The sequence below is a fragment of the Mesoplodon bidens genome (assembly GCF_964165515.1).
Source record: "Mesoplodon bidens genome assembly, contig: HAP1_SCAFFOLD_544, whole genome shotgun sequence".
NCBI lineage: Eukaryota > Metazoa > Chordata > Mammalia > Artiodactyla > Ziphiidae > Mesoplodon > Mesoplodon bidens.
The window spans coordinates 110,866-127,234 of record NW_027671197.1 but is presented as its reverse complement, the minus strand read 5'-3'; the positions used below and the strand labels follow the sequence as shown (position 1 = coordinate 127,234).

The 16,369-nt window shown below is 43.4% G+C and overlaps 1 long non-coding RNA gene across 1 annotated transcript in view; it reads left to right on the top strand.

Moving 5' to 3' along the window:
• Positions 1 to 1,899: 1,899 nt before the first annotated feature.
• Positions 1,900 to 16,369, top strand: part of LOC308611701 — a 119,796-nt gene continuing 105,326 nt past the window's right edge. Inside the window, exon 1 of the long non-coding RNA XR_014015015.1 lies at positions 1,900 to 2,168. This is a non-coding gene — a long non-coding RNA (uncharacterized lncRNA). The remainder of the gene's footprint in view (positions 2,169 to 16,369) is intronic.

The window sequence follows — 16,369 nt, the reverse complement described above, 5'->3', positions numbered from 1 at the left end:
AGACACCGAAAAGACAAGCGTTTGGCTCCCTGGCTGGCAAAGAGCAGGTGCTCAATTGTCATAAGTGTCCGTATCAGTGAGGCTTCTCCAGACAAACAGAATCCATAGGGTGTGTGTGTGTATACACACACACACACATACATATGTACACGCATACAAAAATATACAGCTGTGTATATATGCAGTATGCATACAGACATATACACATATAGTATATGCAATACACACATACATATATACACACGTATATAAAATGCATCGTTTGTATATATACAGTATGTATACACACATACAATACACGTATACATATACACTATACATACACACATATCAAATGCATAGTTTGTATATATACAGTATGTACACATACATATAACATATGCAATAGACACACCTAGGTACATATATATCATACATATATACACACATACAAAGATATTTAGATGTGTATATATACAGTATACATACATATATAATATATGCAATACAAGTACATACATATAGACACATATATACACCTACATCTAAAAGCATGTAGCATAAAAATATATATGTACTGTACATATAAATTCATCGTATATATACATATATATCATATATATAAGATATACACATACATATACACAATGTATACACACACATACACACCTATATGTAAATATGCGCATGTACATACACATCTAAATACATATGCAAGTGTGTCTATATATAGTATATACATATATACATATAATACCTATGCAACATATACACATACAGGTATACAACATATATACACACCTATATATAAATATACACTGTATACATACATACGTACAGTGTACATATACTGTATATATACACACACCCATATATCAATATATGGGTGTGTGTATATACACAGCATGTTCACATTTATAATATGTATACTATATATATACACATACATACATGTATACAATATATACACACAAATATATAGGCTTGTATGTATACTGTATATAGTACTTACACATATAATACAAACGCACGCACATATAAACGTGTATACATATATATAATATGAATACACACATATACAAATTAATAGGCTTGTATATATTCATCATTTTTACATATATAGTTTTGTTTTAAGGAGTTGACTCATGTGACTGTGAGGCAAGCAAGTCCGGGCAGGACTCTGGGCTGGAGACACAGGGAAGAGCTGATGTCCCAAGGCCATTGGAGGAACAGTTCCCTCTTTCTAGGGAACCTCATTTTTCTCTCCAGTCCTTCAACTGATGGACGAGGCCCACCCACGGCGCGGCCTTGACAGTCTCCTTTACGCAAAGTGGACCAATTTCAGTGTTAATCTCTTCTGAAAAATACCTTCCTGGCCACATCTGGAATAAGGTTTGTGGTTGCCGGGGCCCCACGCAGTGCGCACATGAGATTAACCATCCCCGTGGCGATGATGACACTTTATTTTCTCCCTTGAACATTGTCCCTACTATTCCAATTAAAATGGCAGTGCCATGAGGGCAGGGCATTTCCTTTTTTGCCAGTACTGAGCGTCCGCGGTCTGGTGCCTAGCATAGGCTAAATACACGGCATTTTTGTGAACAGAAGCCGGGATTCCAGCTGTCATATTTAATGAGGAATTATAGTCTTCTTATTGGGGGGAGGGGAGGGGTGTGTCACGGTACGTCAAGGGCGGGAGTCGAACCCGCCATCCCAGGCCCCGAGGGGTCTCCTCGGGTCCCCACTTCGGGCCGGTGGGTGTGGCTGGGGGCAGCCGAAGACGTGCGTGCGTGCGTGCGTGCGTGCGTGAGAGCGGGCGTGTCCACAGGGTGGGCCGCGCGCGCCGCGAGTGGTTCGGCCCGGTCCCCGGCTCATTGTGCTCGCCTCACGCAGGCCTGAGTTCTCAGCAGCGCTGGAGGCCCGGGGCCTGTGATCACAAAGAGGGAGCCGGGGGCCGGACGGGAGCGCGGCGGCGGCGGCTGAGGCCCAGGCCAGGCCCCCTCCCCTCACCGCCCGCCTGCCTGTCTGTTTGCCCCGCCCCCGCCGGCGGCGCCGCGCCCCTCCCCCAACCGCCGGACTAGCACGGTGCGGGGGCGGCGCGCGAAGACATGGGGGAGAAGCTGCAGCTGAGGCTGGAATCGCTCGTGGGGGCCGAGCCCGCCGTCTGCCCGTGGCCGCTGCCGGTCTACGTAAGTGCCACCCGTCCCCTCCTCCCGGACCCCCGCCTCTCTTCCCCCACGGCGCGCGCTGAGCCCACCGAGAAACGGAGCGACTCGAGTCGCCAGACCTTCTTTGGAGCCCCCCCTTCCCGCCCCGCCGTGGTTCTCCGCGGCCGTTTCCAGCCCCCGCGCGCAGGGTGGGCAGAGGGGAGCCGGGGCCGGCCGGGGGCGCAGACTCGGCCGCGGGGACCCCGCGCTTCTGAGGGGCGCCCGAGCCGGTCTGCGGTTGGCTCTGCAGGGCTGGGGACCCCGGTCTCCCCGGGCCTGGACTGCCGGCGGGCTTCCCTTCTGTACTTTAGGATTTGACATGTAGGGTTTCTTTTGCCTGGTAGTTTATTCTTATCGCTGTCAACGTGCTTAGGTGTTTTTTTTTTTTTTTTTTTGAGGGCACCCTTTCCTCCCTCTCTCCAGTTTTTTGTGTTTCTGTTTTGTTTTGTTTTAGTTAGGCATTTTGTCTCTCTGATCTTGAGTGGGTGGGCTGGCAGGACACTTGGAGAGGAGGCGTGCTGTCCCCTGATCTTGAGTGGCCTTTGGAAAATGACACGCCAAAGGGAAATTTACACACAAGTCCGGTGATTCCAGAAATGCAGGGTGTCCGGCCAGGTGGGCGTCCGGCCTCTCGTCCCCTGTGGCGGCGTGGTGCGCGTGTACCTTGTCTCAGGGTTTACGCTTGGGCCCCGCAGCCCACCTTCCGGAGGGAAAGCGCAGCGGGCGCCTTGGGCCGGCGCCTTTGGGGCGCCCTTTCGTGCGCTCAGCTTGCGGGGGACCGGCCTCCAGGCGACCCGGCGGGGAAGCCCGCGCGACCCGCGCGTGTGTGTCAGTTTTGTGGAAAATGTGTCGCGGCCGGGGTCGGGACGCTGGGACCGCCTGGAGCCGACGTTGACTCCGAGCCCAGGTTCTCCGCAGTTATCTGAGGTCCGAGGGTTTCCAGCCCTCCACTGCGCACTGGCGCTTTCTATTTTTGCCCTTCCTGTGCCTGGAGGCGCGGCTGAGCCTGGGCTCTGGCTTTTCCGGTTGGGTAACTCCAGGCGGCCCGGGTGGGCGGCCTGAGCAGCAGTGGGCCGGGCGGGGAGACATGCCAGGGGAGGGAAACTGAAAGTGGGGAGAACCTTCAGAACTCCAGCTGATCCACTTGCCTCGCCTCCCCGCCCCTCTTACTGCATTTGTCATGCAGGGGATGGCTGGCCGGCACATTTTTCAAACTGTAATAATTTGTGTCTCCTTAGTAGCCGTGAAGCATAGTTCACTTGTAGTGCACAGTTGTAGGAGTTTTGATCGCCATCAGGCGGCAGAGCAATCCTGTCATGCCATTTGCTGCCCTTTGGCGCCAGGGTGCCTCTAGCCTCTTGGCCACTAATCTCCTCTCCGTCCCTAAGGTTTTGGCTTTTCCAGAAAGTCAGATAAACGGAACAACAGCATGTAGCTTTTTGATTCTGGCTGCTTTGGCTCAGCAAAAGCTTTGTGAGATTCCTCCCGGGTTTGTTTTGTTGTTGTTGTTGTTTTAAATATTTATTTAGTTAGTTATTTACTTGGCTGTGCTGGGTCTTAGTTGCGGCACATGGGATCTTAATTGCCGTGTGCAGTATGTTTTAGTTGCGGCGTGGGGGATCTAGTTCCCTGAGCAGGGATGGACCCCGGGCCCCCTGCATTGGGAGTGTGGAGTCTTAGCCACTGGACCACCAGGGAAGTCCGTCATCCCTGTTGTTGCGGGTATGAGAAGCCACTCCTTTTTCTGGCTGTGTTGTATTCCATTTTCCGTTTGTCCATTCGCCTGCGGGTGGCAGGACTTGTGGGATGTTTCCAGTTTTGAGGGGATCAGGAATAAAGCTGCTGTAAACATCCCAGGGCAGGTTTCCATGTGAACTTGGGTTCTTACCTCACTTGAGAAAATACTCAGGAGTGGGACTGGGGTCTGTGCTAAGTGTATGTTTAATAACCCTTCTGCATCTTAGAAATTGGTATTTTTGAATATTGGAAGAGTTTAGAAATCCACTGTGACCCAGCACCCAGGCACTTGAAACGAAGTTGAAAGTTCCTCTGGAGATGGTCACGTTGTCCCCGTCACTGTCTTTTATTCGAGGCAGAGCGAGGCCACAGATGTGTAACCCTTGTAAGGAAGGCCTCGTGTGTCCAGGTCCTGGCAGGACCTGGCTTTCTGGTGGTGGGCAGTTCTGAAGTGGAGAGCGTCTTTCCCTTGCTGGCCAGACCTCGCTTGGCAGGGTGCGGGGTGTGCTGCCTGCCTGGCCGGGCGCTCTTTCTGCCGGTCAGCAGCCGTTCCTGGTGTGTCTGTCCTACTACCAGGCAGGCGGTCAGGGGCCCTAGTAACGTGCTCAGCGAGCCGCAGCCTTCCTAAAGCTTTGCGGGTAATGTCTGCTACCCTCCCATTTCCCTGCTGAGGAATTTTGCTTTCTCAGGGGAAGTGAGGGGGCCAGTACTTTATAAGAGTTCCTATTTTGTGATGACTCGATGCTGAATACATTAAGAAAATGGGCTCCTTCGAGAAGCTTAACTTCTCAGAAGGTCAGATTTCGCATGTGACTGCACGTTTGAAACGAGTGAGCTTGTTTGTTCATGGATTCATTCATTCTGTAAGCACCTCCTGGATATGTACAGTGAGTGTTCCAGGGGGCGCGGAGGACAGTAGACAGTATTCTTTTTTTTTTTTGATTTTTGAATTTTATTTTATTTTTTTATACAGCATGTTCTTATTAGTCATCAATTTTATACACATCAGTGTATACACGTCAATCCGAGTCGCCCAGTTCAGCACACCACCATCCCCACCCCCCTGCGGCTTTCCTCCCTTGGTGTCCATACGTTTGTTCTCTACATCTGTGTCTCAGCTTCTGCCCTGCAAACTGGTTCATCTGTTTGAGACAGCTGAGACAGCTTTGTACTTCCCGCTTCCAGGGGCTCTCGTGTGGGCGCTGCGAAGCGGGGTTTTAGATGGTGCAAGGTGGAGGGTGGGCACTAGAACCGGTGCCCAGTGCCCGGGTGTGCGTGCGCTAGATGGGGCGTGCGGCCTCGGACTCCTGCCGGCTCGGTGACCCCGGCCGAGTGCTCTAAGGCTTCTAGGTCTCAGTGTTCTCATCTGTAGCATGGGCTGAACAGGACTCACTCTCTCTGGAGGTTACAAGGTCTCACTGTGTTAATGCTTGTAGACCCTACAATGTAGGACTTAGGACAGTTTGGAGCATCGTTAATTGTTCCACAGATATTACCTGGTCTGTTGAACGACTTTGCCTGGTACACGCCAAAGCGATTAGGAAACTGGTATATCCCAGCTTCATTTCCTTTCCATTAAAACAGGGCTCAGGGAAAAAAATTCTGTTTTTCAGTAGTCGTATCATATAGTGGAAAGGGCAGGGGTGTGAAGGCAGCTTAGGATTTGAATTCCAGGGCTTATGCTGTCTGTGGCCTGGGCAGGTTACTTTTGAACTGCAATCCCCACACTTGTAAAATGACATTAAAAACCACTCTTTCTGTGGGTTCTTAGAATTAATTAAGCAGGTTATGTGTGTCAAGTATCCTGGCACTTGAATGAGTTGTCAGAACCAAGGGCTGCTGGAGACGATGCTTCCGCCCTAGGTAATCTCCCCTCCTACTGGGCGGCAGGTAGACACAAGCACAGTAGTCAGTGCTCTGGAAGAAGTGAGTTCTGGTGCTACAGAGCACAGAATCTTTTTTTAAATTTAATTATTATTTTATATTGGAGGTTAGTTGATGTACAATGTTGTGTTAGTTTCAGGTGTACAGCAAAGTGGTTTAGTTATTCATATATCCATTCCTTTTCAGATTCTTATCCCATACAGTTTGTTCCAGGCTATGGAGTAGACTTCCCTGTGCTATGCGGTAGGTCCTTGTTGATTATCTGTTTTATACAGAGTCGTGTGTCTATGTTAATCCCAAACTCCTAATGTATCCCCCCCCCCCACCTTTCCCCTTTGCAGAGCACAGAATCTTGGAAGGGAAAGTTCAGGGTAGGCTTCTTGGAGGAGGTGCCATCCTTTCTAAGGATATGTAGAAGCTCCTGGCGTGGCAGGAGGGAGCAGTGTGTGTCAAAGTTTGAGAAATATAAGAAAATATGGCAAAACTAAGGTATAGGACTAGAACTCAGGGTTTGGGAAAGAAATGAGAGTTGATACTGGAAACCTAGTGGGGCCCAACAGAACGGGGCCTTGTTTGTCCTGTCAGAAGTTTAGATGTTTATCCTGAAGGCTGTGGGAAACCCTAAAGAACGGTGAGATGGACTTCTGGTTTAGAGACTCACTTGGACCTCCATGTGCAAGGCACTTGGTTGGGTGCAGGGTGAATTGTAATCTAAGGTTTCCACTTAAGTTATAAAAGGTTGGACTGGATTTTGCAGATCTGAGAGAGAATGGGTGGGGCCTGGTGACCAGTTAGAAAAGGGAGGGCAGCAAGCGTGGGTGACAGTTTACAGCTGCATCTTTTTGAGAGATATAGAGCACAGTAGGAAGGTATTGGGGGTTGGGAGAGGATCTTACTTCATCTTCAGTGCTTTAGAGGGGCCTGGTAGACAGGTCTGGGCCCAAGGTTCAGATCTGGGCTTTTGGGGAGGAGAGGTGTTTGAAGGCATGGGAGAGACTTAGGTTACCCACAAGAAGATCCAAAGAATCATAGGTCTGAGGGCTTTTTAAGTGGGTATACTGAGGAAGTTTATAAGCTGAAAGAAAGCAGCCAGCAGAGAAAGGGTGTGAAGATCTAGGAGAGGAAATGATTGTTCATTTGTTTTCAAAAAGCTGAATACTTATCGTGTGCCTGGCCCTTTTCTATGATCTGGGGTTCTCACCATGTGTTACCTCTTCTGCAAAGACAGTTCAACTCATTCCTTGGTGAAGAGAAGTCAGATTATTCTTTGCATCCCATTCAGGTGTAGGAACTGTTCTGTACCTCTGAAGGGACTTTACTTAACCAGAGTAATAAGTTAGAAATCAAAAGAAATTAGAGCTGGAAGGGACCTTAAAAGCCACTGTACTTAATTTTGCCTAATATTTTACATTGATTGTAAGAAAAATGCAGAGCCCATTCTCTTCAGAATTCCTTCACTGAACTTTCTTTATGACTTTCATCCAGTGGGTCTAGCTTGTAAATTTTGGCCTCCTCCTAAATTTGCTTCTTCATCCACATTACATTTTGCCCCGACTATGGTAGAAACTCCTGGGTGGTTTCGCGGCCCCTGGTCTCAGTTCCTCTAAGTTCATCTGCCTACCCGGGTTGAGTGATCTTCTAACATGACAGGATATGCCTAAAATAATGCTGCTAATGGCTTGCCCACACAGAGTTAGTGCATACTAGCCGCCCAGCGTGTGCTCTGCACAGAGGCCTGTAGTCTGAACTGTGCTTTGCCAAGCCTCCTGGGGCTCTTTGCCCTGAGGAAGGGGAGCTTTTTGTGATCACTCTCTTTATCTAATTGGTTCTTCAGCTGCGGGGCGCCTTTTTCTCATCAGCGGAGGCACCCTTACTCAGCCAGTGGTAGCCCCAGGCCTCATCACTTGTGGGATACAAGCCATGCTCTCTCCCAGGCTTGCTTGGGCCAACATCTCTATTTTTATTTCTGTCTCTTCTCACACTTGGACCGCTGGTCTTTAGTCATCCCCACCTGCAGTATTTACAGTGCCCAGCAGGTGTCAGGCTTGAGTGTATTTGCACATGCTCCCTGTGCAGTTAATGCACCTCCTACTCCAACTCTGCATAGCCTCATCTTTCTAGACTGTACTCCAGGGTTATCATGAAGCCGTCACTTAGATATAACTTTTGGCCTCCATAGGCACTTCTATGCTTTATGTCATGTGATTGAAATTTTGACTTTATAGATCTTCCTCCTTAATGAGGCTTTAAGGACAGGAGTCATTTCTAATCCTTAGCACAGAGCAGATGCTTTTTAAAGATGATAAAATGTATGGTTTAAATGACTCATTTTACAATACTTTTGCTTTAGCTTCTGTTAGAAATAAAGTTTCCAGATATTGTGTTCCTGCAATAAGAAATAACGATGTGACCTTCCAGTTGTGTAAAGCTCATCAATGCTGTGCAAGTGCGTCAGGTGCGCTAAGGAACGTGGAGCCAAGTGTTCTAGTTGTGAGAGAGACTTAACTATGTTAACAAAGGTAAGCCTTCATTGTGTCCTGCCAACATTTGACAGTTGCTTTTGGGCAAACTAAATTTATAAAATTTTAAACTGTTCCTCCCCTTTAAAGGGATTGAATATTTGGCCACTTTGGTGCACCTGTGTCTTGTGAATTGTCCAATTGGAGATGGAGGTTTAGAAAGTGAATTTTAGTCTTGTTTAAGTCTCTTCCCATCAGACTGGTCTCGTGATTTCCTACACACCATGTTACTTCCTGTCTACCTTTCCTTGGTGTTGTTCATGCCTGGATTGTCTCCTGTACCTGCTCAAACCTTGGTCCATTCTCATTTGTACCATGGAAGTTTGTCATGCCGGATACTGTCAGAACTAATTTTACTTAAGTTTGTGTTAAGGTGCAAAGCACACGTTTTGTATATTATCTGTTTTTTGTGTTTGTTTATATTTTTATGGTTTCTCTTCAAGAAATATTATGAGTAGGGAAATAACAAGATGTAAAGAAAAAAAAGTCATCATTCTCTTTTAAGTTGTTAGAACATCTACCTGCAATCATAATGCACCGTGGTATGTGTTAAAATAGGAAATATGTGTCATGTCCCGTAGGAGCAGGAAAGTCAGTGGTGTTAATGGGGGTGTGTCATGGAAGTAATCACAAAGCAGGTGACTGCTGGTTGGGGTCCTGAAACATTAGTGTGTGTTCCCTGTGTCCAGTAGTGGTGTGGAGGGGTCAGGAAGCGTGTCTTTCAATTTGAGGGAACAGAGGGTTTGAGGTCCTCTCTGTTCTATTGCTCTAGTATAGTATACTGCATAGCAGCTCATAAAATACTGGGTTTATAGTTGATATTTAAATCGCTGATTGATCATCAAGATTGGGATGTATCATTGGAAATGAAAATAGGAAGAGTCTTATGCTTTTTAGGTTTTTCCTTTTTTTCTGATGTCTCAGAAGGCTCTTTGACGGGGGACTTTTTATTCTCCCATACAATTTCATGAATACTTATACCCTGGCACTTATTTTAATGGCATTTTCAATTTATAAATGTCTCTGAAACACATACTGTAAACTATTTGAGGCTAATGACCATGGCCATTGATGGCACATCTTAAATGTGCATCGTGTTAATGTTTGAGTGTCAAGTGGTCTACCATCAGTGCTTCCTTCTTTCACCCAGTTTTCTTCCTCATTTCTTTCTCCAAATTTGTCTCATTTTTCTACTCTCCCTTTTGCTTCTCTATTCTTGCTTTCTCTTTCCCATTGCATGTGTCATTCTTCTTCTTCTTCTCCTCCTTCTGACTTCATTATTACGGCCAACCAAAACCTTTTCTAGGATTGTCTCTATCTTCCTTTCCTCTTCTTTGCCATCCACAAACTCTTACAGAATATTCTTGCTTGACTCCGTTACTTCCTAGCAAACCCATGTACTTCCTGGTCACTTTAGAACATTGAAAAGTGTTGGAATTTTTAAAAATAGGTAATTATAATCAGTCTTCTTTCACCTCTGGCATAAGACTCTTCTTCCTCAATCTGACCATTCTTAAATCTAGAAGTACTCCAGCTCATTGGTCTCCCTTACCCCCATGTTTAGGCCAAAGAACTTGTGAAACCATAGCCCTGTTTAATACTTGAATTTATCAAAACATAAGAGGGCTAATTCTGCCTAAGGGCACCAAAGAAGAATAAAGACGCCACAAATAAACGTTTAGTCCAGATTTATAGTGGACTCTTAAGTGCCTAGTTGAGTGCTAACCGTTAACTCACTTGAACAACAGGGAGGTCATGACACAAACTAACATGTTAATTGTATAGACACTTCACTTCACCATTCCTCAATGTAGCTGATAAACTGCATCCAGTTAGCTTAAATAACATGAATGATGAATTTCCCTGTGTATATAAATGGGGAGTTTCTAAAGTTTTTGTTTTCCCTTTGTACAACTACTGACTGCCACCTCGCTTGGTCAGTGCAATAGAAAATGATGACTAAGAAACACATTGTCTCAGTATCAGTGGACATTATGTCCTAGTAGTGTATAAAAATCTCAAAATTCTTAATCTAAAAGGTAGTTCTGCCAATCTTATATCCTTTTCCTTTGTTAATATATATATCCAATCTATGAAGGTCTCGGTTTCCTTACTTAGAATATGAGGTGGATAGATTTGCTGATATCTAGAGACCTTTCCAATTTTAATATTCCCTAGTTATAAGGGCTGAGCCAAATACAATGGCTCCCTTAATCATTAACCTTGCTCATGTTGAAAGTTATCAGCAAGTTCTACTTGTAAGAGATCAAACATTCATATAGATGTATATTGTAGCACATTGACTTTTACAGAACTCAAAGTAACACAACATAGTTACATTCATAGACTTAAGGTCACTGTGGTATACTTTACAATTTTTCTTTTCCCTAGTAAGGAAATGTAGATCCCTAGGAAGGGATTTCTTTCTCTGCCTTTCAGTAATGTAAGCCTTTTATTATCTCTTGGATCCTAAAAATGGGTAGGGTTTTGGCAGATGGAGCTTAGGACAGACATTCCAGGTGACAGGGACAACACGAGAAAGGGCAGAAGGAAGAATGGATTTTCAGAAAGACTTGATATCTTACATGATGAGAGCAGCGTTTCACAATCTCTGTCCTGCAGAACACTGGTTTTAGATAATGTTAATGTAGTTACAAGACAGAAGCATTTGAGAAGAGCTGTACTCTACATCCCGACATGAAATTCAAGTTTCACTTTGTTACATTACATACTCTGAAAAGTTTTGGAGGAAGGAATTGATTTATTTCTGTTTAATTCAGTCTTACTCACAGTTACTTGACAAACCTATATTCAGCTGATGGGACTGTATTTTGTGAAAGGCCAATCGGAGAAATGGTGAGATGGAGCTTAGGATATTTCTCTGTTGGGACAGGCATGTGATTATTTTTCTTATAATTCTTTACTGTTTGTCGTAACAATTGTTACTTTGCAGGAGTCAGGTTTTGTTTTTTTTTTACATCTTTATTGGAGTTTAATTGCTTTACAGTGTTGTGTTAGTTTCTGCTGTATAACAAAGTGAATCAGCTATATGCATACATATATCCCCAGGATTCAGTTTTAAGCCCTCTGTTTTTTTGTTTGTTTTTTTTTTTTTTTCGGTATGCGGGCCTCTCACTGTTGTGGCCTCTCCCGTTGCGGAGCACAGGCTCCGGATGCGCAGGCTCAGCGGCCATGGCTCACGGGCCCAGCCGCTCCGCGGCATGTGGGATCTTCCCAGACCAGGGCACGAACCCGTGTCTCCTGCACTGGCAGGCGGACTCCCAACCACTGCGCCACCAGGGAAGCCCAAGCCCTCTGTTTTTACCTGAGTTATTGGGACTCTTAGAAAGCTCAACAGTCCTGGAGTCTTCATCTCTGATGTAGTTTCCAGACGCTCCTGGCACTTACCACTATTTTCTCTTGATTCTTTTCCTCCGGCTTCAGACTTCTTACGATTATGAGCTGATGGTTTTCTCAGCCTCTAGTGTCAAAACCAGCTACCTCACTCATCTTCATTGTCTCAGTTACAAGGTGTAATATTTCCCATGTTTATATGTGTCAAAATATACGTCAGGGATTGATACATAGCATATGCATAATAAAAATTGTATTTCTTTTTTTTCTTTGTTCAGAGGTATCCAAACACTGGCCAAGTTTTTAAATTGAAAGTAGAGTGATCTAACTTATTCAGCTCATCCAACCATCAATGTTGAATATTTGTCTTTTTTCTTACACATGTTTCTTGTATTCCAATTGTGACATTCTAGAGCACAGTGAGTACATTTATAACTTATTACTGCATTACTACCTTGGCTATTCCTTGACCAAAATTTACTTCACACAACTGACAGCCTAATTAACCTACTAGATTTTTTTTTAATGTACGCATACATTAAAAAAAATCTAGTAGGTTAACTTCATTGCTAATAACTGAATTTTTACATCTCTATGCACCCATGTATGCAACACCAGATCAAGATATTATAAAATATTTCTAACACCCTACACGGTTCTCTGTTACTTCTTTGTGTTCCATACTCTCCCAGGGCAACACCTAAGCTGACCTCTATCACCATATATGACATACATGGAAAGACACAGTGTGTATTCTTTGGTATCTGGCCTCTGGGTACATATCATTCTATCAGTAGTTTATTGTTTTATTGTGTTTTCCTGATTTTTTAAACCTAGACATTCATACAGTGTCAAAGTACCACTGAGTTCTTCATATTATTATGCTAACCTCCATCTTCAGGGGCTTTCCACAGTCTTCCATGTGTCTTTCCACCTCCTTTCTCTTCCGTCTAATTATGTTTCATTTAACCAACCTCAGCCAGCCTTCCCCCATATTCCCCAACACGTAGCACTCCTGTGTTCAGCCAGTTTTGTCCCCTATTCCATAAGCCCTTTGTGCCATTCCTGACACTGTGCCTGTTCCCTGCCCGGAAGGCCTGTTCCCTACCCTCTATATACTTGTTCAAGACTCAGTTTAAATGCTACCTGTTCTGAGAAGTCTTCTCAGAAGAAGCCAGTACTTTTTGGAATCCTTCTTTAATGAAATCCCATAGCAAGTGTAATCTGTCCTCCCTGATCTGGTATTTAATTATCCATTGTTCCTATCATATAGTGTTTGTTTTCCTTGTGTGCTGTTATTATTTATTGAAGCAGATTACAGTGACTTGAACCAGGAACTGGGTCATTTTCCTCTTCATTTTAGCGCAAGTTTCTGTGATATGAAGTTAAACTCTTTTTCCCTCACTTCCCATTCACCCTCAGCAGTTGTTAAACATGAAGTACAAGTGAAACTTATTGGTTAACAGGTTTTTGTGGTCCTTGTTTCTGGTCCCTAGGTCTAAGCTGCACTTCTGTAGTGCTAATTTGACTGATTTCTTATTGTCACATAACTCAGGAATTAACTAAATCATTACAAATTTAGCTCCATATAAGATAGTATAAGAAAAACCCAGTGGATATCAAAAGTTTTGGCCTGGAGGAGAGTGTTGTATGAGTCCTAGTTTGGTGGGACTCACACTTAATGATCGAGCCTTCCAATATTCCACTGTAAGTAAGAAAGAGGTATGCAAATATATGGTTAATATTTACCAGTGTTGATAGAAAAGAGAAGAGAGAAAGGGACGACAGATACTTTGAGGGCCTTTTGGAATTCATGAACAATTATGATTGGATGGGGAAAAAGAAGAACCGAGGGCTAACCTCCCACAAGTGAGGTCAGGAAAGAGAGAAGGGCTCATCTGGTACGCAGGTAGAGAGGTTTGACCTACAGAATCTTAGAAAACCTCAACAATCTGAGCAGCGTTGGCAAGAGGCAAACTCAAGGGCTAACAAAAGTCTGCAAAAGTCTCACACAAAGAACTCTGGCATGGTGTTCATCATCTAGCTAATCCTAACATGCAGACATTTATGAGAGTAAAGTCAGGTCTTTACCAGAGTGGGTTTCTTATTTGGGCAACTGGGTCAAATGAAGAAAGGCAGGTGTAGGCTGCCAGAGTAATAAATAAGGAGAGGAAAAACAAAAAGAATGAGACATATCATTCATCAGTGATTTCCCCCCAGTATTCTTAGCCTCCACCTTATCTCCATCTTACTGCTAACACAGGAACTGGACCGAGCAGTGAGGTAAAAGGTCTCTACAGAAACTGAGGTAATATAGAAAATAAAACGTAAAATTGTACATTTTCTTCCTGGGGGTAGTTGAGATGACAGTTCAGTAATCGCATAAGGTCAGGCGACGTCTACAGGAATTGTAGCGAAGCTGGACAAAGCAAGGAAACATCTGTTCGCTGGCATCTGAACGTCAGGGAGACACCAAGACGTGTGGGCCAAGTTGTGGAGAGAAGGGAAACACAGACGCAGGCTTGACATTTGGTGCAGCTTTTCTCCTCTGGGCATTTGCTGATTCAGATCTTACAGCCTAGGAACTGAAAAGCCAAGGAGTTCAGAAGACTCTAACCACAGAAGCCAAAGGGCAACAGCTCAAGCTAAAGGCAACAACTAATGGAATGACAAGCTAAGTGTATCTTTAGTCTCACAGGGCTGTGGGAACCATCACATTTAAAGCGTAACAAATACAAGCGTAGTTGGGAATAGGGAGAACCCAAACTTTCACATGGTAATCCCAAAGGGCAACACCCGTAGGGAAGGACAAGACAGAAATAGACCAACCTTCACACAGCCTGAAAAATGGCTTTGAATGAGCTCAAACTGAGAATGGACTAAGGTTACCAGTCCCTATAGTAACTGTCTGCCATGGGCCAAAGTAAATCTTTTCAAGAGAAAGATAACAACATCCAGAATGTGGATGTATCTTTATAGTTTCCTAAAATAAGTTAAGCCCAATTTTAGTATAAAAAATAATTGGACATAACCAGGAAAAAGACTAAATGATCAAAAGTTCAAAAAAAAGAAGAAAGAGAGAAAAAAGACAACATAAATAGACACAGGAGGACAAGAGTTAGCAGGCCTTGGTTAAAAAAAAAACAACAAAACTACTATGGTTAAACAAAGAAAATAGACACATGGCAAATAAGCATATGAAAAGATGCTACACATTCCATGTCATCAGTGAATTTTGAATTAGAACAATAATGAGATACCACTACACACCTATTTAAATGGCTGAAATCCCAAAACCGAAATACTGAAGTTGGTGATGATGCAGAACAATTGGAATTCTCATTTGTGGCTAGCGGGATACTTAGCAGTTTCTTACAAAATAAACGTACTTTTACCATACAGTGACCGAGTAATCCTGCTCTTTGGTATTTACCCATAGGAACGGAAAAGTTCTGAAAAGTTATGAAAGTAAGAGCCTTTACAGTGAGAAAATTCTATGATTCTATGGTTTTTCAACTGATTAATTTGTGTAGTTCATCCATTTTACTCATTGAATACACTTAAGTATATTGTTCCTTGAAATGGCCATTCAAAGTTGTTTCCTGTGCCACACACTATTATTGTTAGGGTTGGTCCTGTGTAAATCTTACCCCCACTGAATTAGTATTAACCCTAAACAAGCAACTTTCTTCCATAAGGAAACAAAAAAGAGGTTCAGAAATGTCCAAACAAAGGTTTTATAAAACTGTGTTATCAAATCTTATTTATCAGAAAACTTCAAACATAGCAGTACGAGTTCCCATATACCCTTTACTCAGCTTCCCCAAATGTTAACATTTTATATTACTAGAGTATAATTATTAAAAGCAGAAAGTTTACATTGTCACAATGCTACTAACGATTTATAGACTCGTATTCAAATATTGCCTATCGTCTTGTGGTCGAGATTCAAATCTAGGATCCCTTATTGCATTTGCTTGTCATATCTCCCCATTCTTCTCTAATCTAGGATAGTTCCTCAGTCTTTTTTTGTCTGTTATGACCTTGAAGTAATGGAAAATCCTAGCCAGTCATTTTGTAGAATTTTTCTCAAATAGGATTTGTTTGATATTTTCTCATGGTTACACTGAGGATATGTATTTCTTGACAAGAACACTTCAGGAGAGATATGCCATTTTCAGTACATATTAGAGGTGCAAACAAATCTGTATGTCTCACTACTGGGGATGCTAACGTTGATGACTTAGTTATAATGATAGCTGCAAAATCACTATTTTTCCCTTTGTAATTATTTGAGATTGTTCAAATATTCTGCTTCTTGTTTAATTTTCCCATACTAATCTTAGCATCCATCAATAATTTTTGACTCCATCCTTTACTGTGGTGTTTGATGATTGTTCATTTTCTATTCCCATCATTCCCTCTACATTTATTAACTATAATTTGAGTATAAGAAAGAGCTGTTCTTCTTCTTCATTTATGTATTTATCTGGTTATTTGTTTATATATATACATACATCAGTGTGAACTTGTGGATATTTATTTTATTCTATGGGTTAAAATTTATTACTATCATTAATAGTTTTGTTTCTCAAAGTGTTCCATATTTGGTCACTGGTACTCCTTCCAGCTGTCTCCTATATTTTTCCTACATGGCCATACAATTTTTGGAGTAATATCTTACTTTCT